This window comes from Lepidochelys olivacea (assembly GCF_965140295.1).
Source record: "Lepidochelys olivacea isolate rLepOli2 genome assembly, chromosome: 1".
Taxonomy (NCBI): Eukaryota; Metazoa; Chordata; order Testudines; family Cheloniidae; genus Lepidochelys; species Lepidochelys olivacea.
Window position 1 is genome coordinate 115,187,531 of NC_140411.1, and position 22,740 is coordinate 115,210,270.

Here is a 22,740-nt window from a genome sequence, read left to right on the forward strand (position 1 = left end):
GGATAAATTCCATCAGGGAAATCATCCCAGCCACCTCTTTAATTGGGGGGTGGGGTTTTGAGGGACTCCTGCAAATTCTCTACAGTACATTGCTGCTTGACCCTAGTTTAACTGAGATGTTTGTCTCAAAATTAGGTTTACACAGAGGAAGGTGGCTAGTCTGAAATCAGTGGTGTGGGAAACTAGGGCATTGTAATTTTAGATGCACAGGTATTTTGTGAAGCTTTTATAGGGAAAAGTGCTAGTACATTATAGAGAATAATCCCTATGGCCCCTTCTCAGAGCTCCATGCGGAAGGTCAGAGAGGTTCTAGCCGCCATCTTCCTATAATCTTCATCAAATTTCTCATTCTGTGCCATTGTGAAGTGGTTCTTCCAGTCTCCAACAGTCCCTACAATACAGGAAAGCCAAAGAGATACTCAGTCACCATTAGGAAGAATTTTTCCACTTCATCCCAAGTCCTGAAATCCATTATCACTAACTCAAAAGATATTAACAGTTCAATGAAGGGCTAATTCAAAAACACAACAGGAAGGAAGATGAGGGAATACTAAAAATACAAAACAGCAGCACTGTAACAGGTTGACTCACTCCTTAAGGGCTGGGGCTGGCTCAGATCATACTACAGAATGAGCCATAGCTGGGAGAGGTCAGGGTGACTGTCCTATAAAGTGCAAAAGGAGGCTGCAATCAATGAGGAAGCTTAGGAAAATGAGAGACACTGTAGGAAGCATGAAGGACTTCTGCAGGGAAGACCTTGAGACTAAGGGAATTGGAAACTTCTGTGGAGAAACCCAGACAGAATTTGGGCCTAGAAGTTCACGGGCCTGTAGGCCAGTGAGCTAAACTCCAGCTAGAAAGAGCTGGGAGGATGGACTGAGAACAGACTAGGACAGAAGAGCTCTCACTGAGATAAGACACCAGAGCAAAGCATGGACTGTTGTGTGCGGATGGACTTTATTTTGGAACCCTGAGGATTGTTCAGAACTGTTTTTGTTATTAAGCCAGCCCCAGGTGTGTGTGCGGAGGGGGGGAGGGAAAGGTGTTTCTTCTCCATGTGAAAACCTGTATACAGTTCTTAAGGGTCCTGCAAGAGGGAGATTAAAGGGGCAGGGCAGCTGCAAAGCATTCCCTTGCCACAAGAGGGTACTCTGTAAATGGCCACACTGCTACAAGCACCTTTTCTCATGAATGGTGAGATTGAGTGGTCCATTACTGCAGGAGGCTGAAAAGTGTAGTTTGCCATGGGGTTGTCCTTCATTATTTCAAATGTTGTGTGGTGGATGATCTTATCTAGAACCGCATTCTCCAAGTCCTTCTCCAGGAACTGTAACACCTTTTGGATTTCACGCTTTGGATCCTGTGGAAGGAGTGAAATTGGATAAGAAACCGACCCAGGAAGAGGAAACAAATCCGATAGGGAAAAGTTGTGAGGAAGTTTTAAATGTTGAAATCATACCTATGACTGGGGTAGGGGTGGAATCAGATCAGCTGGAGACCAGCTGTTGTTAGCAGAACATTGCTGTGGGGAGCTCATACCTGCTGGAATCTTGAATGGCAATAACAGAGCACTATGAACCCTGACTCACCCCCTCTAGGTCTTCATAGAAGAGGTAGAGAATACAGTTGTTCTCTTTTGCTTCCCACCATCCTTTTGTGTGATCATACTAGCAACCCCAAAGCACTGAAAGAGAAGAGAGTAAGCAGTAGTCAGCAAGTAGCAATGTCTGATCTATTCAGATATCTTAGTTACTTATATAGCCCCCATAAGTGGAGTATCTGAGCACTTAATCTATAGTGTATTTATCCTCACAATGCCCCAGAGAAATAAGGGTATTTTATAGATGGGGAGTTGGCATGGGGGTGGTCCTTTACATTGACAAGAGGGAAAAACAAACAAACAAACAAAAAAAACAGAAAACCAGCAGCATCTAATCTGAGTCTGGATCTACAGACTTGGGTTTAAGGCTCACATTACAGTGCTAAAAATAGCCATGTAGATGTTCCTGCTTGGGCTCTGAAACCCAGTGTGCGTGTGTGGGGTGTAGACAAACACTGAGGCACAGAGAGACTGAGGACTTCTCTACACAGCAAGTTACAGCACAGCAAGCCAGGGCGTCGCTCTACAGTGTGCCAGCTTGCCCCATGGTAATGTCCTTTGTGGGCACTGCTTGTAGCAAGCTAGGCTTTAATCTGGGCGTGCTGTAGCAATGTCACGTTTACATAGGTTTTACTGTGTGACAAGTTGGTGTGGTGTAGATTCACACTTTGGCTTGCTGTGCAGTGACTTCAGAGGATATCAGGGTTGGAAGGGACCTCAGAAGATCATCTAGTCCAACCCCCTGCTCAAAGCAGGACCAATCCTCCAATTTTTGCCCCAGATCCCTAAATGGCCCCCTCAGGGATTGAACTCCCAACCCTGGGTTTAGCAGGCCAATGCTCAAACCACTGAGCTATCCCTCCCCCCTTGGCCAAGGTTACCCGTTAAGTCTGCACTGGAAACATTTTTCAGAGCCCCAGACTATCCTTCCTCTCCAGCTGATTGCTGAGCAATATGCCTTTAACCTCCAAATATATGGAAAAACATTAAACTTTAAAACAAGGAATTTTGGGGTATTAGGGACCCTGGAGGGGAAGGGGATGTCCTTGGAGTGAGAAAGTGGAGAAAGGAAGGGTTTCTTGGTAAAAGACACCAGAATGGAATAGAGTTCCTGTTTAAATGTTTGGAGTAGATTTCCCTACAGTACATTATCAGTGTTGGTTCAGAACAATGGATGGGGGCTGAATATAAATAGCATAAATTAAAAAAACACCAAAAGGCACAGGATGTTGCACAATTCGTTCCATTCACCTTGTCCAGCCATGAATTTCTCCAGAAACTCCTCCCAGGTTCCTGGCTCAGGCATGTTTTAATTCATTCTGTGAAAATGGGAGTATGGCACCAGGGTGTCTTTTGCATTTCTTGCCACATAGGATTATCTGGATTGGTTGTGGAAGCAAGTGAGAGAAAGAAATGAAATATGTATATTTAACATTATAGATGTAGACATGTACAGAGGGTTCTGAGTGTCCTGTTTTGTGATAATCTTTTGAGAGAACACACAAAAGTCATAAACATTTTCTGCTTGGGAGCTGCTATTTCCTGAAACCAAATCTGTGATTGAATGAAGTTCCTTCACTTTCACACAGAAGCGATATATTACAGGGAAGATCATAGAATCATAGAATATCTATGATTGGAAGGTTGGAAGGGACCTCAGGAGGTCATCTAGTCCAATCTCCTGCTCAAAAGCAGGACCCATCCCCAATTAAATCATCCCAGCCAAGGCTTTGTCAAGATGGGCCTCTAGATTTCAGGAGGAGTCTGGAAACCAGCCTTCATCCTATTTAATTTGTTCATTTCCAAATAAAGTAGTCTTGAGCCCCCTTCCCCTCCTTACCTTACACTTTTGCTCCCAGAAGGATGGAGGCACCAGTCGTACAGGGAGACGAGTTTTCAGTGCTCGTGGGGAGGACATCGCTTCAGCTAGTTCCAAGACTGCAAAAAGTTTTGTAGTAATTCTCCAGTGTCCTTGTATCTATATTCCTTTTTGTCTTTGTCACCATCATGTGTGGGATTTTGACTCAGACTTTCCAGGGAAATGCCAGTTTGTATCAGTTTATACATGTGCAACTCTACCTCATTGCAACTCTCCATGGAAAACATGGTATAACAACTTCTATCAACCGTCTGTGTCCTTGAGACTTTGCCTGCATTCTTGAGGAGGAATGCTGAAGGTTGATTCATATACAGATTCATTTTTTCTAGCTTTTTTGGGATACGGTCTAAATCCCTCTAGGGCAGTGCTGAATATTGACTCGTCTACTTGGATGGACCTTATCCCATTTCAGCACTCAGTGAATATTCATTTTACTTTACTTATAGAAGATTATTTCTTTTTAGGACAAGAGAGCCATAGATAGGGTGACCAGATTGTCAAAGTGAAAAAACTAGGACATCTGTCATGGAACGGGAGGCAGTGAGGGTTTTTTTTATTTAAATGAGGATTCAGGATGTGTGCATGAGACAGACAAGATGGAACAAGGAACTTTTTTTTTTTTAAACTTCTCTCATCTAAGTAACCATGTTCTCCTGTCTCACCGTTCTGTCCCCTTTAAGAGTAAGATGAGTATGTTAGAGAAAGTATGGTGAAAGAAAACAGTATTTATCTTTACTATTTTCTTCCAGTCCCAACTCAATGACAGTATTTTTGATCCTATACCTCCAGAGTAGCATTTCTAACAAAAATTCTTCCATTTGTCTCGTCACTATACTGTCCTCCTCCTGGGTTTTCTGGTTTTAGATTAGTTTCTATACTTTTGTCATGGTCTCCCCCCCCCACTCCCGCCGCCACTTCCTCTTGCTTGGTCCTTCCTCTTTTCTCTCCCCAAGAAACAGGTGCCCCTTTTGTCCCCCTATGCCCTGACACAGTCAGGTGTGGAGGACGTGAGACATACAGCAGCTATCCACAGTCAGAGAATTTCTTTGACTATATGCTAGGTCGGGTTGGCTTGAGGACTCACACTCACTGGCAGGCCTCATTGAAGAGCTCCTGCTCATAGACCTGAATAATCATAATGACCTGTGTAGAAATCTCTCCAGATAGCATAACAAATGGAATGGAGATTTTCTTGGAAAACTGTCATCTACAATGGATACTTTTTTTTAGTGGATAAGATTTTCCATTATTTAGAAAGCAAAATTTTGATTTCATAACTTTGGACAAAATTGAGTCCTGTTTGTGTTACATTTACCATTGTATCAGAGCTGAAAGGTCCAGGAAGAACCCACTCAATGAAAGGGTGTTGCAGATAAGTGGTGGCACGTTTACATTTCTCAATGTCTCCATCATGTTGGATCATATCCACAATCTCCTGTATCCATGTTGTACCTGAAAAACATTAGAATTTTACATATTTCCCCAATGCAGTGCAGAGAGACTTTTCTAAGAGAAATGGAAGCTTGTTAAAAACACTGGCTGGATGGTGACCACATTCAAGGAAGACTGGAGAAGTCACAAGGCCATTGCTACAAGAGAACAATAGGCATGGGGGATAGAAAGTGAACAAGGGAGAAAATGCAATGGAAGGAAGAGAAGTTGAAACTTTTAGTACCTCCTGAGTAAAAGCCTCTGGGCTTGCATTTAGGACTCTGTTCTTGTGTGTGGTAGAAATTAATGAATAAAAGTATGGAGTTCAATTGGTTATGAATTGTAGAATTGTTTATTTGTAGAGCTGAGTTAAAGTCAATTTTCATCTCGTGGGAAATTCTGATATTTGACAGTTTTTTTCATCCTGAACTAGGACAAAAATTGAAGAAACCCAAAGGTTTCAATAAATGAAAAATTCTGAAAGTTTTCAATTTGGAAATAACAAAAAATGTTCAACATTCCTGAACTGAAACATTTTGTTTTGAGTCGCTTTGAACTTAAACTGAATCTGTCTGAGTTGCTGGTGTGTCTCCTACGGGTTGTAGTTTGGGTGCTTCAGACACCGATTCTCCCCCATGGGCTGGGCTCCATGACTGGACTACAAATCCCATCATGCACTGTGATGGTTCATCCAGGGGAGACTGCATCCCCGGTGATGCATCATAATCTGGCCAAGGAGTCCAGCCTATAGTAGAGAGTGGGGGTATGGGAAAGTGAACTACAACTTCCATAATGCACTGCAGCATTATGCAGACAGATGCAGTTTAGTGTTGCACTGATCCTAGGCTAAACATTTCAATTATGTGCAACAAACTGAAATGTTCAGATTTAGGATGATCTCACATGAAATATTTTGTTTCAATTTTCCTTAAGGAAAATAAAATTCAGAATAGAAATTTTCCCCACAGAAAATTTTGCAGCAACCATAGGGGGGAGGGATAGCTCAGTGGTTTGAGCATTGGCCTGCTAAACCCAGGGTTGTGAGTTCAATCCTTGAGGGGACCATTTAGGGGTCTGGGGCAAAAACTGGGGATTGGTCCTGCTTTGAGCAGGGGGTTGGACTAGATGACCTCCTGAGGTCCCTTCCAACCCTAACCTTCTATGATTCTATTTGCTGTTAAACATTTTGACCACCTCTAATTATTTGAATGACCACCAGGCATTCAAGAATGTTCTTTAATCCCAAAGTTTTACATATTTTTGTTCATCCAAAATTGCACCTGAAGTTTGTAGTTCATTATTCCTTTATTTGAAAAGTGTAAATAATTTACCATATGATGTAAGTGGCCAACCACAGGACACAAAAAATAAATACTAGCTAGTGAAGACAGACTGAACAACCTGTAGGCTGAAGATGTTGGATCATATTAAAGAAGTTCTGTATTAAAATCACAAATGAGTTTGATTCCCCATAGTTTAAATTCCAGGGTATTACTAATTAAGAGGTCTCTTGGTTTTTGGTACTGTTTCTCTCCCTCTATGTGTGAAACTTGCAAGCTGCTAATTGTGTTAGTACATTCTAAGACAGAGTCTGTTCTCAAAGCAATTCACAGAGAGAGACTCAAAGCAATACTCTAACAACAGAAACAGCACCCAGAGACTCCCCGCCCTTTTGTTGTATTAACAATTGTGATTAAAATAGAAATAGAGGATGTATGTGGATGGATGCTTGGTGTGGATAATAACTGAATGATCAGGGAGGTGCCAGCCTAAGAATCCAGTGTCCATTAGCTGAAGAAGGCGTCAAGTGGAAATAACCAGAGGACCCCCGGAGGGCAGACTGGAATCCACCCAACAGCCTCAAGAATGGGAGAACCAAAGAACAAGATAACATCTGGCAGCACGGAGCCGTCAGGAATGTGCCATCTGCTGATTGATTCAGCAACAGCATGATGAAGCAATTCCCATAGACTGGCATAGGAAGAAATTCCTATAAAAATAGACTCTAGAAAGTGAGAACTTTGGGGTCTGATTCTGCAAACCAACTTCCAGGAGCATCAGATGAGCATCTGACAAGGCCCTGCTCCCTCCTCATGTTCAGGCCACCTGGCCTGTGGCTTGGCGTGAGCAACTCTAAGGCTGGTAACTATGATAACAACCTTGCAGAACCTGTGTGTGTGTGTGTGTGTGTGTATGAATGTGTGAATAAATGAGATTGAATGGAATGTTATAACTATAACTGCTTACTATGATTCTTTCTGTATTCACAATAAATGTGGTATTTTGCCTTTCCCTTTAATAAGATCCTGCTGGTTTTTAATTTATTGGTACAACAAAGATTCATCCAAACCTCTTGGTAAATACTAATAATTAAGGCTATGTTTACACTTAAAACATTACAGTGTAGACCTACATCAGTAGCACTTCAGTGTAGACATTACAGTAGGGGTGGGCAAACTATGGCCTGGGGCCACATCCGGCCCTTCAGACGTTTTAATCTGGCCCTCAAGCTCCCACTGGGGAGCAGGGTCCAGGGCTTTCCCCTATCCAGAACTCCGGCCAGGGAACGGGATCATGGGCTTGCCTGGCTCTGCATGGCTCCCGGAAGCAGCAGCATGTCCCCCGCTCTGGCTCCTAGGGGCAGCCAGGGGGCTCCACACACTACCCATGCCCCAAGCGCTGCCTCTGCAGCTCCTATTGGTCGGGAACCACAGCCAATGGGAGGTTCAGGGGCAGCACCTGTGGATGGGGCAGCATGCAGAGCTGCCTGGCCACCCCTCCGTGTAGAAGCTGGAGGGGGACATGCTGCTGTTTCCAGGAGCTGCTTGAGGTAAATGCCACCTGGAGCTTGCACCCCTGGCTCCCTCCTGTGCCCCAATCCCCAGCCCTGATCCCCCTCCCACCCTCCAAACCCCTCGGTCGCAGCCTGGAGCACCCTCCTGCACCCCGAACCCCTCATCCCCAGCCCCACCCAGAGCCTGCACCCCCAGCTGGAGCCACACTCCCCTCCCCCCACACCCCAATCTCCTGCCTCAGCCTGGAACCTCCTCCCGTACCCTAAACTCATTATTTCCGGCCCCAGCCCAGAGCCTTCACCCCCAGCTGGAGCCCTCACCCCCTTCCACACCCCAACCCCCAATTTCATGGGCATTCATGGCCCGCCATACAATTTCCATATCCAGATGTGGCCCTTAGGTCAAAAGGTTTGCCCACACCTGCACTATAGTGACGCAAAGGGTTCTTCCATCACTGTGGTTAATCCACCTCCCCAAGAGGCAGTAGCTAGGTCAAGGGAAGAATTCTTTGTTGACCTAGTGCTGTCAACACCAGGGGTTAGGATGGCAGAGCTACATCTCTGAAGGGTATCGTTTTTAAACAACCCTGAGAGACATAGCTATGCCAATGTAAGTTTTCAGCATAGATCAGCCCTAACTGATAAACTTGCAGAAATCAGGAATGGTTCATACCCAAGTAACTAACAAAACAAAAGATCCCTCCCCCACAAAACCCACAAGCCCTAAATTCATAATAGTTCAACCAATTCCCTTTGGTTCATTATAAATTGAATGATGATTTTAACCAGGGTTTTGTTAAATTAATACAAATTGTGTGTCGCTGACTATACATTTACACAAACTGAACTAAAGATTTAATCATATGATGCTAGACTATCTATTTGCATTTTGTAAGTGGTTGGTTATTTTTTTCTAAAAAGGAAGCTAGAAGTCACTGGTGCTCCGATGAAAGGCCTATGCTAGTGATTACATACATCTCAAGTCACAAGTCTTGATGAAAGTATTGCAAAGCATGAGTTTCAGTGCAGGCAGATAGTTCTGTCTCAACCCATTTCCACTCCCCTCTGTTCCCACACACCTGCTTTTGTATAGGTTGTGATGAGCAGATCATCAGGTCTGGCTCTGAAGTTCCAGATTTGATCCCACCTGTCACACACACTTTTTTGAAGGAGAACTCCACCCACTTCATCTGTTTCAGAGCATGTCACGGAGCACTCTAGGTTCAGATCTTTCATCTTATCCAGGACCATTGTGTACTGCATGGAGAAGAAACAGGTTGCCAGTAAACAGGTCTGCTCTAAAGAAGTATATGAATGTACTATTCTAATCTCAGCCTGGGACTCAGTGCACTTAGTATGGTAAAAATGTCCACAGTTCTCTGACTCAGTTGCTTAAAGTTAGACATGCCTAAATGTGGTGTTAGATACAGTAAACTGTAGCCTAATTTTCAAAGGTGCTAAGCACCTTGCAGCTCCTACTGGCTTCAGAATGACAGCATCTTTGAAAATCATGCCATTTACTTACCCATGTTTGGGCATTTTAGCCTTTGCATACATTACTTAATGTAAATTAGTGACAGGCACAGGTAAATTACAAACTACGTAACAACTTGGAGCATTATGCTGAGAGGATTTGAACACCCACAGTTTCCACTGAAGTCAAGTGAAGACACCTCACAGGACCAGGTCCTTCTTTACAAAAGAAAACAAATGGCAAAAGCTTAGTAATGTCAGTGCTCCTACTCTTGCTACTGAAAACTAAACCCCATTGGTCCTTTGTAATTGTTCCAGTTCTGGACTTCTATCTTCTGGAATACTGTTGCATTTTACAGCTCTCTCTATCACCTCCATCACCTTTTTCAGTGCTTTTTTGAGCAATGGTAACATATCTGGAAAATTCTGAGATAACTGAAGTTGAAACTGGCTCATTGTTCCTTCTTGTTGCACTCCTCCCACAGAACAGCATGATTATAAATAGTATGCCTGCTGCAATCTAATAGTCACAAAACAGACTGAAGAGGGGTTTTCTGGACTTTGTTTGTTCCTTCTGTCCTCCTGATTCTAGTTTCTTTGCTCTGTCTGGGAAGATGGCATTAGTAAAGGTGCAGGGCTTGGAACCACAAAACTGTACAAGAAACGTGAAGCTGGAGAACTTGGATGCTTCCTGTCCCTGATGTTGCAGTTCCAGGATGAAGAGCGTCTGCTCTCTGCGGGCTGTTCTATTTCTAATCCTATCCACACCTTCTTTAATATAGGTGCTGTCAACAAAGAAATAGTGTAGGAAATTGGGCAGAGCTTAAAAAAGTCCCCTGCAAATGCAGGAATAAGAGGAGGAGACAGCATAGCAATAGTCAATGGCTAGAGAGTTTCTCTGCCTTGCAATGTATGCTCCTTTTTAATATCTGGAGGGATATGTTTTTAATCATATTGTAAAAAAATGTTTACTTACCTATGATGCTAAACACCTGAGATTATTAAAAGAGAAATAGCTCCAGTGAGGGCGATTTGTTTGTAATGTTGTTTAAAGAGTCTCAGAATAAGAAAATTTTCCTGGATATTTGACCTAATCTGTACATATAGTATCTTAAAGGGAAAATAAGTCTTTTTCTGTGTTACCATTAGTATCAGAATGAATATAGTGAATTTTTTTTAAAAAATCTTGTTTAGTTTTCATCACTTACTGTAAACTGCTTGTTTACTTTTTTCATTTTATTCAGTTTGGACAAGGAGAACTGATTCCATGGTCACTAATTTTTGTTTAAAGTCCGTTTCTAGTCAATTTCACTTTCTGATTTTCAGTCATTAGCATGATGTGCAATATTTTAATCCAAACATATATTTAAAAGTTTAAACAACTAATTGTTTTCAGTAACATCATGAGAACATTTCCATTAGATTTTTGTCAAATGTTTGTCCCCTGAACTGGGGACATAAAATAATTAGAAGTAATCTTTTAAATCCATTATTGCCCCACACAGCTGAGTTGCTGATTTTTCCATTATCTATTAGTTATCTAATAGAGGAAACTTTCAGAGCCACTATTGATCTTATGGAGTAATGATAGCAGAGGTTCCTTTTACCATTGCTCCTGAAACCTGCTTCACATGGGTTTTCGCCATATGGAGAAGAAATGTCTCATCTAACTTAGGTGGCTTTTCTCCACCATATTAGAGAAGGCATGGTACTGCTGGCAGTGGTCAATTCCACCACATCCTAGACTTGCAGATGGGCCAGATAAATGGGTAAATAAGTGCCAGACAGATGTCAATACCCTCCTGATTGCCATTTTGGGGGTCGGAAGGAATTTTCCCCCAGGTCAGATTGGAAGAGACCCTGGAGTTTTTCCACTTTGCTCTGCAGCATGGGTCACTTCCTGGTTTGAAGTAGAATAAATGGTGGATTCTCTGTAACTTGAAGTCTTTAAATCAAAATCTGAGGACTTTAGAAGCTCAGCCAGAGGTTATGAGCCTACTACAGGAGTTGGGTGGGTAAGGTTCTGTGCCTGCAACATGTGAGAAGTCAGACTAGGTGATCATGATGGTCTCTTCTGGTCTTAAAGTCTCTGAGCTCCTCCTTCCTACAGCAGGGTCCACTGGCTTTTCATCCCTCCGGCCTGATAAGTCTTGATCAAGGACACCAATATTGTTTAGATAATTGAAGTTGTAATAAAGAGTACAGAGGAAAACAGTCTTAAGATGATGATACAAAAAACTCTGCTCAAATTGACACTGATGCCCTTAAAAAAAGGCATCTAAGATCAACCCACTAGGCTGGAGGAGAGGGACAGGGACATGAAGGGAGAAAGACCAGCAGCTGGACTCTTCAGAAATACCCTGGACATTTGCACCATTAAGAAATGAAAAACATAGCTAAGATACAATACCTCAAACAGAAGTTATGAATGGGATGCAGAAATTACTGGTTCTTTGGTCTGTGATATGCAAGAGGTCACACTACATGCTCTTAATAGTCCCTTCTGTTTGTTTTTTTTAATGAATCTACGAAAATTGAATGGATAATTTTTACTGTGGCCTGACAAAGTGCTAGGAGTTCATTTTTGTTTGTGTTTCACCCCACAGCTCAAATAAATTGTTGAGTTGTCAGTTTTCACAAGTCATATGATATTAGGCATTTTCAGTTAATTATGATTTCGAGAGGTTTCAGAGTAACAGCCGTGTTAGTCTGTCTTTGCAAAAAGAAAAGGAGTACTTGTGGCACCTTAGAGACTAACCAATTTATTTGAGCATAAGCTTTCGTGAGCTACAGCTCACTTCATCGGATGCATACTGTGGAAACTGCAGTAGACATTATATACACACAGAGACCATGAAACAATACCCCCTCCCACCCCACTGTCCTGCTGGTAATAGCTTATCTAAAATGATCATTAAGTTGGACCATTTCCAGCACAAATCCAGGTTCTCACCCTCTGCCGCCCCCCCCCCCACAAACTCACTCTCCTGCTGGTAATAGCCCATCCAAAGTGACCACTCTCCCTACAATGTGCATGGTAATCAAGGTGGGTCATTTCCAGCACAGATCCAGGCTTTCTCACCCTCCCCCCCAGGAACACACACACATAAACTCACTCTCCTGCTGGCAATAGCTCATCCAAACTGACCACTCTCCAAGTTTAAATCCAAGTGTAACCAGAACGTCTGGGGAGGGGGGGTAGGAAAAAGCAAGGGGAAATAGGCTACCTTGCATAATGACTTAGCCACTCCCAGTCTCTATTTAAGCCTAAATTAATAGTATCCAATTTGCAAATGAATTCCAATTCAGCAGTTTCTCGCTGGAGTCTGGATTTGAAGTTTTTTTGTTGTAAGATAGTGACCTTCATGTCGGTGATTGCGTGACCAGAGAGATTGAAGTGTTCTCCGACTGGTTTATGAATGTTATAATTCTTGACATCTGATTTGTGTCCATTTATTCTTTTACGTAGAGACTGTCCAGTTTGACCAATGTAAATGGCAGAGGGGCATTGCTGGCACATGATGGCATATATCACATTGGTGGATGTGCAGGTGAACGAGCCTCTGATAGTGTGGCTGATGTTATTAGGCCCTGTGATGGTGTCCCCTGAATAGATATGTGGGCACAGTTGGCAAGGGGCTTTGTTGCAAGGATAGGTTCCTGGGCTAGTGGTTCTGTTGTGTGGTATGTGGTTGTTGGCGAGTATTTACTTCAGGTTGCGGGGCTGTCTGTAGGCAAGGACTGGCCTGTCTCCCAAGATTTGTGAGAGGGTTGGGTCATCCTTCAGGATAGGTTGTAGATCCTTAATAATGCGTTGGAGGGGTTTTAGTTGGGGGCTGAAGGTGACAGCTAGAGAATCATAGATTAGAATCCTAGAATATCAGGAGGTCATCTAGTCCAACCCCCTGCTCAAAGCAGGACCAATCCCCAATTAAATCATCCCAGCCAGGGCTTTGTCAAGCCTGACCTTAAAAACTTTGAAAGAAGGAAATTCCACCACCTCCCTAGGTAACGCATTCCAGTGTTTCACCACCCTCCTAATGAAAAAGTTTTTCCTAATATCCAACCTAAATCTCCCCCACTGCAACTTGAGACCATTACTCCTCGTTCTGTCATCTGCTACCACTGAGAACAGTCTAGATCCATCCTCTTTGGAACCCCCTTTCAGGTAGTTGAAAGCAGCTATCAAATCCCCCCTCATTCTTCTCTTCCACATACTAAACAATCCCAGTTCCCTCAGCCTCTCCTCAGAAGTCATGTGTTCCAGTCCCCTAATAATTTTTGTTGCCCTCTGCTGGACTCTTTCCAGTTTTTCCACATCCTTCTTGTAGTGTGGGGCCCAAAACTGGACACAGTATCCAGATGAGGCCTCACCAATGTCGAATAGAGGGGAACGATCACGTCCCTCGATCTGCTGGCAATGCCCCTACTTATACATCCCAAAATGCCATTGGCTTTCTTGGCAACAAGGGCACACTGTTGACTCATATCCAGCCCTTCTCATCCACTGTAACCCCTAGGTCCTTTTCTGCAGAACTGCTGCCGAGCCATTCGGTCCCCAGTCTGTAGAGGTGCATGGGATTCTTCCGTCCTAAGTGCAGGACTCTGCACTTGTCCTTGTTGAACCTCATCAGATTTCTTTTGGCCCAATCCTCTAATTTGTCTAGGTCTAATTTGTCCAGGCCTTTGATCAAATCCCTCCACTGGCTCTGTAATGGGTTGGCACCCACTTATCGCAAGCAGCCCCTTGTTCGAGTGTGTATCTGCATCTCTTTCAGTCTGTGGTGACCCATTCTGGCAGTTTCTCTGGCGATTTCTAGTGACTCAGCCCTCCAGCAGAGTTACATGCAGTCTGTATGGAACACAACTCTAACAGACCCCTTCTGGGGTATGAATCCAACAAAGTCTTTAAGTGCTTCTGGCCTTGGTAAGGGGCTGTGCCCCCAGGGCTTCCTCTCTGGAGACTCTTTGCCCACTCTAGTCTGTTCTGGCCCCAGGTCTCCAACAGGGCCTCTTAACAGTTCAGATCCCCCTTCTGGAGATTTGACTGTCTAGTTGTAGGCGATTTCCTCAGTGGCTTATTGGGGGGGGGACCTCAGCCCTTGTGCCACCCTGTTCCTTTAACCAAACTGCTTTCAGTTCCCCAGCTATTTCCCCACCCCCTAGCCTTCATCAATGCTTCACCCTTACCTCAGGGCTCTTCTATGTTCATGCCCAGCAGCCAGCCAGGAGCTCTTTCTCACTCCCCTAGTCCCTGCCAGCACTGAGCTGTCCTTGGTGCTGCTATCCTTCAGTCTGTTAGGAGCACTGACTTCAGTCCTCAGGCTCCAAGCAGCAACTACCTGTCTCTAGCGCTGCAGCTCCTTTTATATGGTCCCCCTGGGCCCTGATTGGCTGCTCTCTGCAGCCTCTCTGATTGACTGTTTCCTTGTAGCCACTCTAGGCAGCTTGGAGAATTTCACTACTGCTCTTTTCCTGGGATGGGTGTGCCAGGACCCTGAGGCCTCCAGCAGGAGGCCTCTGGGCCTAGTCCACCCCGTCACAGGCTCCCATTCAGCTTCTGATACCAGTTTAAGGCTTTGGTCCTTATTTTCAAAGCAATGGATGGTTCAAGCCACAGCTACATTTAAGACTGAATTTGGATCTATGAACCACTGCGACAGCTGCACTCCTCTGAAGCAACACAGATCACAAACCCCAGACAAAGTACATGAGAGCTGGGGACAAAGCATTCTCTGTCAAGAGATCTGTCCGTGAAACATATTTCTAGAGGAGATCAGGTGAATCCAGAGTCTGCCTGTCTTTAGGAAATGTGGCAAAACCTTCCTTTTCCTCTTTCTATCATACAACACTAACAGCGCCTTCTAGCCAATAAATCCCAAGTCTAAGAAATCAAAGACAAAAACCCTGCCCCAAGCAAAGTTCTTACTTCCAAAAAGGAAGAAGTTCCAAGAATCCATGAAATCCACTAGGGACTTCTTATTACTACTGATTTTTTGTGAAAGTCACTCAGATGGTATGGCTATGGGCAGCAATATGAAACCACTAGACAGACAGATAAGAAACTGGGAAATCAGGGAGTGAAATGGGGGTAGGACAGGACAAGAGCGTGAGATGGAGGCAAAAGACTGAGGGGACAAAGAAGAGAAGGTGTGGGCAAGAGATTGTGACTGGATGGGCTGGGATGATCTGGAGGGAGCAAGATATTGATAGAAAAAAGGAATGGAGAGGCATAGAATGATAACTTCCCCATCTCAGAAGTTGATAGAGGGCTGCTATGAGGGGAGGGCTATATGATAGTGCTGTTTCAGATTGAAATGGTCACACAGAGATTCAGGGTAAAAAATAAAGTTAAAAAACTCAGGAGACAGAAAAAAACCCCAAACAGTTAAAAATATTGCTTGATATTTAAGCCAATGTATATTTTAGGGGCTCTGACTCAAGTTTTTTACTCCTAGAACCGGAAATCTTGGAACAGTTTGTTCACGAGCGAACAAGCAAAGAACACAGGAAACTCAAGTAGCAATAATTTTCTTTTAGTTTCCCTTGTTCCAATTTACAGTGTAAGGTAATCTGTGACATTACCACAGACCCTGTATAGTCTATTAACAGGGGATCTAATGTTCTCCTGTTTGTGGCAGCCACATTGGATTTTGTTTGTCCTTCACATGCCTGCACCTGGTGGTTTGTTTCCTGGCCTACACCCCTTCTAGTTACACAACCTGGAGGATAATGCCATTAATCCCTGGGATAAATTAGCTAAAAAGTGAGTGAACAAAGAAAAGTTATGAAGTTGTTTAGTGTTTGTTTCTCTCTTTTCACTACTGTGAATCTGAGTAGCCTGTGAAAAGAGTAGTGTACCAGGTGTCCCGGAGAGAGGTTAGAAAACCCTACCCACAGCTTTAATCCTGCTTTCAGTTTGTGCACTGAATGAGGGATTTCTTCCCATTACTTTTAATTAAATATATTGATTATCAGTTTTTTAACTTGACAAAATGTAGTAAGGACTATATTGATATATTTCTGAATACTAGATTTAGCTTTTTATTCCTTTAAATCAATAGTGGTAGCAATGTTCTAATTAACAATTCTATTAATATATTTTGGACAGAGTTCCATTTTATTAAGTAACAGGAAACATTGATATTTTACCATTAAACCTCATTACTCTCTTCTTACAGTAAGAGGATTGCAGGGATCACGTGGAGGGAGAAAAAGAATATGCAGTGTAAGGGAATGCAGCTAGGTTGCTATGAATACAGCGGAAACCCCTTTCCGGCCTACACAGCACCTCCTTTTTGACAAGCATGTCATAGAAATGTGGATCAAGGTATAGTTCAATTGTGTTAATAAATATGAACAATAGTAAATTACCACATTTTTAATGAATAGGAAAACAGTTTGCTTTTGTTTTGTTTTAATTTTGTGTTAGATTTAAACATCTCTACAAATAAAGTCATAATAATTGAGAGTCTTGTTAGGGATGTGAAGTAGGGATTAGAAAAAGTGTACTTCTGTTACTATTTATATAGGACCAAATGATGGGGATTCTAAGTTGTTACTCTCAAGACAATAGCAAGGTAGTATTAAGTCAGATTTTTATGAAATGTTGCCTACATCTAGATGACTGCATGAGCAAGGAAACAACATTTGGCTTAAAATCTGTAGTCAATATGTTGAAGTCTTAAAATCACCTTGCAACAGTTTATATTTGTATTACATTATTGCAAACGGTAGTCTCCCTCTGGTAGCCAAAACACCATCTTTTAGTTCCCATGTATGTTAGCAAAAGTATGTTTAACATACTCAGCATTAGAATTCAAAGGTTTTTTAATTTAAATCCTGTGGGGTTTATAATATAAATCCTCCCCCCCACGCGCTCTCTCTCTGGCATATGGATAACTACATTTAAAAGCCTATCTTTGGGAAATACACAAACTCTGTTGGAGAAACAAAACATAATTTGTAGGCTTAAGCTAAATTTCCAAACTGGGGTTTCTAAAGCCAGGCTCCTAAATCCATTTTTAGCCACCTAAATAAAAGTGATGTGACTGTCACTGAGGTACTGAGTAAACCTAGCTCACTGAGGTCAATGGAAGCTTTAGATGCAACGGGACAGAAGTACAGTCAACCCTTCCCTGTTTTTTAAAATGAAAATGTTGACAAAAATATTTTATATTTTCTATTAAAATTGTTTCCACACTCATTTTCTAGCCAGCTGTAAGGGCTGCTTTCACACACTCCTCTTCTAAAGCACCTGTACAGGGAAGGCATGATTTGACCTAATTAAAACCACTGAAAACTTGAAATTCACATTCCATTCTTAAACTCCACTGGGCCGAGGTATTACAGTGTATATATTACCAAAGAACACTCACTGTGTTATCTGCCTAAGGGGAGCATTAATTCTGACCTTCATATTAATGCGGTGAGGCATACTTAATTAATGTTTGGGAGGTGCCTAGAAACTGATGGTAAGTACCATGGAAATGACTATAAATAAGCAAAATAAATAATACTCAGTAAAATGGTAAGTGTTACAGATGGAGTGATAGGTCTTAGGCCTCAACAATGCATTTAAGCACATGCTTGAATCCATTCCTGTTCAATAAATCACTTAAGCATATACTTTACTTTAAGTTTCATTGACTTCAGCTGCAGAGATGTCCTCATATTACACCTTCTCTCTCCTGTACGTTTTCCTGTTGGAGGAGGAGATGGAGCCAGCCTTTGTAATAAATCTGTCCAAGCACGGCATGTGTTGGAGACACAGCTACATTAATATATGAAATTGTTACTGTCAGCATGAATAATCATATGACAAATTTTAATTGGATTCCTACAAGCTTTTCCAAATACCTTTTGTCAAGAAAATATACCCATGAAATGCTGCGGTGTCAATCCTTCAGTAGCAGGACATGGTTTTAGCATTGTTTCCAGAAATTACTCAGTACAAATGAAAGGTCAGGTGTACAGTAGGCAGGGTAACACATTTCCATTAGTAAATGAGATTTGCTTTAGACCCACAGGGCACAAAACAAACTTTGTAATAAACATTTATAAAATTTGGTGCCCTTTATAAAGTGAAATTATGGAATTTACTTAAAATAGCTAAACTTGCCATTAGTGGTTCCCTGGGCTAAAAGGTATGTGGTGGGATGTGACAGGGGAAAAATGTCACCAGTACACATAATGATAGAAGTTATTGACTTTGTACAGCTGAGGATATTAAAAATTAAAGAGTCCAGTTGTCATAAATATAAAGGGAAGGGTAAACACCTTTAAAATCCCTCCTGGCCAGAGGAAAAACCCTTTCACCTGTAAAGGGTTAAGAAGCTAGGATAACCTCGCTGGCATCTGACCAAAATGACAAGTGAGGAGACAAGATACTTTCAAAGCTGGAGGGAGGGAGAAACAAAGGCTCTCTCTGTATGTGTGATGCTTTTGCCAGGAACAGAAAAGGAATAGAGTCTTAGAATTTAGTAAGTAAGCTAGCTAGATATGCGTTAGATTCCGTTTTGTTTAAATGGCTGATAAAAGAAACTGTGCTGAATGGAATGTATATTCCTGTTTTTGTGTCTTTTTTGTAACTTCAGGTTTTGCCTAGAGGGATTCTCTATGTTTTGAATCTGATTACCCTGTAAGGTATTTACCACCCTGATTTTACAGAGGTGATTCTTTTACTTTTTTTCTTCAATTAAAATTCTTCTTTTTAAGAACCTGATTGCTTTTTCATTGTTCTTAAGGTCCAAGGGTTTGGGTCTGTGTTCACCAATGCAAATTGGTGAGGATTTTTATCAAGCCTTCCCCAGGAAAGGGGGTGTAGGGTTTTGGGGGAAAGACGTTTCCAAGCGGGCTCTTTCCCTGTTATATATTTGTTAGATGCTTGGTGGTGGCAGCAATAAAGTCCAAGGGCAAAAGGTAAAATAGTTTTTACTTTGGGGAAGTTTTAACCTAAGCTGGTAGAAATAAGCTTAGGGGGTTTTCATGCAGGTCCCCACATCTGTACCCTAGAGTTCAGAGTGGGGAAGGAACCTTGACACCAGTAGTTAAACATTCAGAGGCTATCTGCAACTAAAAATTTACAGAATATTGAATATTCAAGTGGGATCATACAGAGTTTCATCAATATAAGAGGGAATCCACATCATTCAGTGGAAAATAGGATTGAGCCTTAAGTCCGGTGCAAAAATTCTATTGACATTAATGGGAACAGGATCAGGCCCTAACTGGATATCTTGGAGGGATGATATAACTAGAATTGCAGATTTATACTGCAAGGGAGAGGCAGTACTTATGAAGTCACAATGAAGGGGTTTTCTGTTACAGACTACCCTCTGAAATGCTCAGTAATGAGCCTTTTAACCCCTGGTCTACAGCTAAAGGATGATGTGTACATGGTCCCTCTCACCCATGGACTTTTCTATACACAGCTTCATAAAAATAGTGGAACAGCTTTTTTTTGAGAAGGCTCTAGAAACAATATTGTTATGGAAGGTCAGCTACAGCCAGAAATTTAATGAATGGCTTGTAAGAAACAATTTTAAATAGCAACATGAACTCAGCTTTTCAAGAAGGGATGGTTTGCTGTGAACTTGCTTTTCATGATCTGTATTTCAAGCAGTGTCACTAGCTTAACACCAGGCACCATGTGCTGATACCGAAAATGTTGTTGGCCTTTTGTGTGTCAAAATATTGTTCATGCTGAAGACTGACAAGGTGGGCAAGTAATAACAGGGAACGAAGATAAATTGATCCTGGACTCTGACATGTACTAACTATGGCCCCAGTCTTCCACAGGGCCACAAAGTCCTCCAAAGCCCCCTGCAGACCCTCACACCTGGATACAGTGCCAATAATCTCTTTGGTACTCTATACAAGGTCTGTGCATATGGATCTCTTGCAGCCAGCATCTCCTCCTGCTTCTCATTAGCTGAGGTCTCACTGCCACCATTCTTTTTTGTTCACGTGGGCCCTGATTCTACACTGCATCCACGCTGTGCTTGGAGGGAGTGGAGAGTAGCTGCTGCAGGGAGTCAGCTGTTTCTTGGCCACCCAGCCTTGATTCTTGGCCACCCAGCCAAGCAGAAGACATACGCTAACTTCCCTCACTGGTGTAATGTCCATTAGGGACCTCTCACCGGGCATGGGTTCTCTCACCTTCTTCCCTGCAGAAACTGCTTGGACTTCAGAGGTTGTGCCTTCACCAAGCCCTTTTATTTTAAGTTCCCTCCTCCATATCCACAACAATCCCCTTGCAACAGTCTATTTATAGCACCACAATGCCTTTTAGTTCTCTCCCCAGGACCTGAGAGGAACGGAGGGCTCCCTCTCTTCAGGCCACTGTGTAACGAAGCTCAACAAGTCCTCTTTCCCCCTTGGGGCTTCCTTCCTGCCTCTTTATCAGCCTTGGGCTGATGGGCTCATTATCCCCTTATTCCATTCATCCATCCAACCTGATTGTCTAATTACCCCCATTAGTTTTCTCAAGGGGAACCAATTAACATCTGAGTGATCAGAATGCTGGCTCACCTGTTCACTCCCTGTGCTCTGTCACAGGACATCACACCACTGCATAATCAGATACAGTGGAGTTCTGCTCCTCCACACACCCTCACATATAAGGTCTAGCCCCTAAATACTCCCACCACACTGTCTCCTTCTCACTGCCCCCTGTCCCACCCCTATTGCTGTGTGGGGACATGTGGCACAGGAGATAGCAGAGCTGCCTCCACCACTGGAGAATTTCCCCATGCAAGGGGGAATCTCCACTAGCTATCTCCAGCCTTTTCAGGTCACTTTGCCCTGCTTTTGAATGGACTTAGCAGACCAGAGAAACTGGCATATAACCTTTAGAATATATGCTTTCCCTCCCATCCCCATAAAATATTATGTACATTTGTGTTACCACTAGTAATGGAGGTACCTCCTACAGAGCCACAGTAGGTAGATCTTGTTAATGCATGAGGTCATGTGTCATGCCACTAAGAGGCCATAGTGTGGGGGCCAGGATGTGAGCACAAGCCTCCAGCCAGATAGTTTATGGTTCCCACCAGCAAGTGCTGGCTGAGCACATACAATACTCCCACTGTGAGCAGTGATAAACAACATTGTTGTCATGGCCGCTGTAGCCCTCCATGGCAACGTGTCCTGCAAATGCCAGGCCTGTACCACTTCTTATCCCCCTCCTGGCTATCTCAGGTAAAGGCAGGATTTTGAAATTAAAATCCATTGTGAATAATGTAAAATATTCCCTTCTCCTTATTGAGTTATACCAGTATAAAAGAACAGGCCTCAGATCTGAGTGCATGATTTTAATTCTTTTTCTAAAAAGAGTAAGAATTATTTCTATGTCATATGGCTTCATCCACTGATTCATAGCTAGGAGCATTCATGGTGAGCTTCATGCCACAATCATGATGGTTTGTTTTAGCAACCATTTTAAGTTCTTACAAAGCAGTGTTTCATTTGGGTCAAGCATCTGTGTTGTGTAGGCTTGGCTACTTGTGACTGTCTCTACATGTTTTAGATGAAATGACCTGGGTTATCCAACAGGCTAATTGCATACTAAAGTCAAGGTATCCCCTCTTAATGGGGTTTGGGTACTGACAGTTTATATCTGTCCTCTTTCCACTGACTTGTGTACTGTGGCCCAGATTCTCTAGAGCAATGGTCCACAAACTTTTTATCCCATGTCCCCCTTACCTATAAAGTATTATGTCCGTGCCCCCCTGGAGGCCAGGAGTGGGACCGAGGCCAGGACTGGATCTGTGGCTGGGGCTGCAGCCAGGCGCAGAGCTTTGGCTGGGGCCAGGAGCTGCGGCCAGAAGCGGGGCCAGGCCTGGAAGCAGGAGCCGCGGCTGGGAGTGGGACCCGGAGCTGGGCTGTAGTCGGGGGCTGAGGCTTGGGACTGGGAATTAAAGATGGGGCCTGGGCTGGGGCTGGGGCTGGAGTGGAGCTGGGGGAAGAGAGAGCTGGGAAGGGAGCTCCAGCGTGCCCAGCTCCGCCGTGCCCTCCCCACCCAAACATTTCTCCCCCGCAGTTTGGAGACCACTGCTCTCGAGTGTAAGAGCCACATTGAGCTGTGCTGGTGGAGCATCACAGGCTGAAAACAGAGGTCACTGGTGTATCAGTCACTGGTGTATCAGTGTAAGGGATCTTCTGGTGGCATAGAACTGCTTTAACAGCTCCTGTACTACCCCTTCCTGCAGCTGGAATAGCGGCTGTTGTTGAGAGCTTCCCTGTGCCTTGGTGATTCCCTGGAGCCATTGGCAATCAGAGCAAAATTTGATTAGCCCCTAAGGCACGCTAACTTATCCTGAGAACAGAGCAAGATCAGGGGAGTGGAAGGGTGCCTTAAACCCATTTGGACACATCCTTCTTGAGTTGCACTGCTCACTCCTCAGGAGCAGCTGAAGACTGGAGTTGGAGAGTTTAATTCTTGACTTTTCTGGTATTCTAGACTAGAGAGATCAAAGTCTGTCCTGTGCCACCTTAGCCACTAAAGAAACATCTTGACCTTTCATCTGGAACAGTGAAGTGAAGTTTTGTTAAAGTGACACA

General features: G+C 43.2%; 1 pseudogene across 1 annotated transcript; it reads right to left on the reverse strand.

The window, feature by feature from the left end:
* Window positions 1-278: 278 nt before the first annotated feature.
* LOC311517894 (sulfotransferase 1C1-like) lies at window positions 279-8,955 on the reverse strand (annotated as a pseudogene). Its single transcript has 7 exons — window positions 8,784-8,955; window positions 4,758-4,931; window positions 3,441-3,538; window positions 2,852-2,979; window positions 1,590-1,684; window positions 1,180-1,360; window positions 279-391 (listed from the first exon to the last, which is right to left on the reverse strand). The product of its transcript is annotated as a sulfotransferase 1C1-like (transcript).
* Window positions 8,956-22,740: the final 13,785 nt, after the last annotated feature.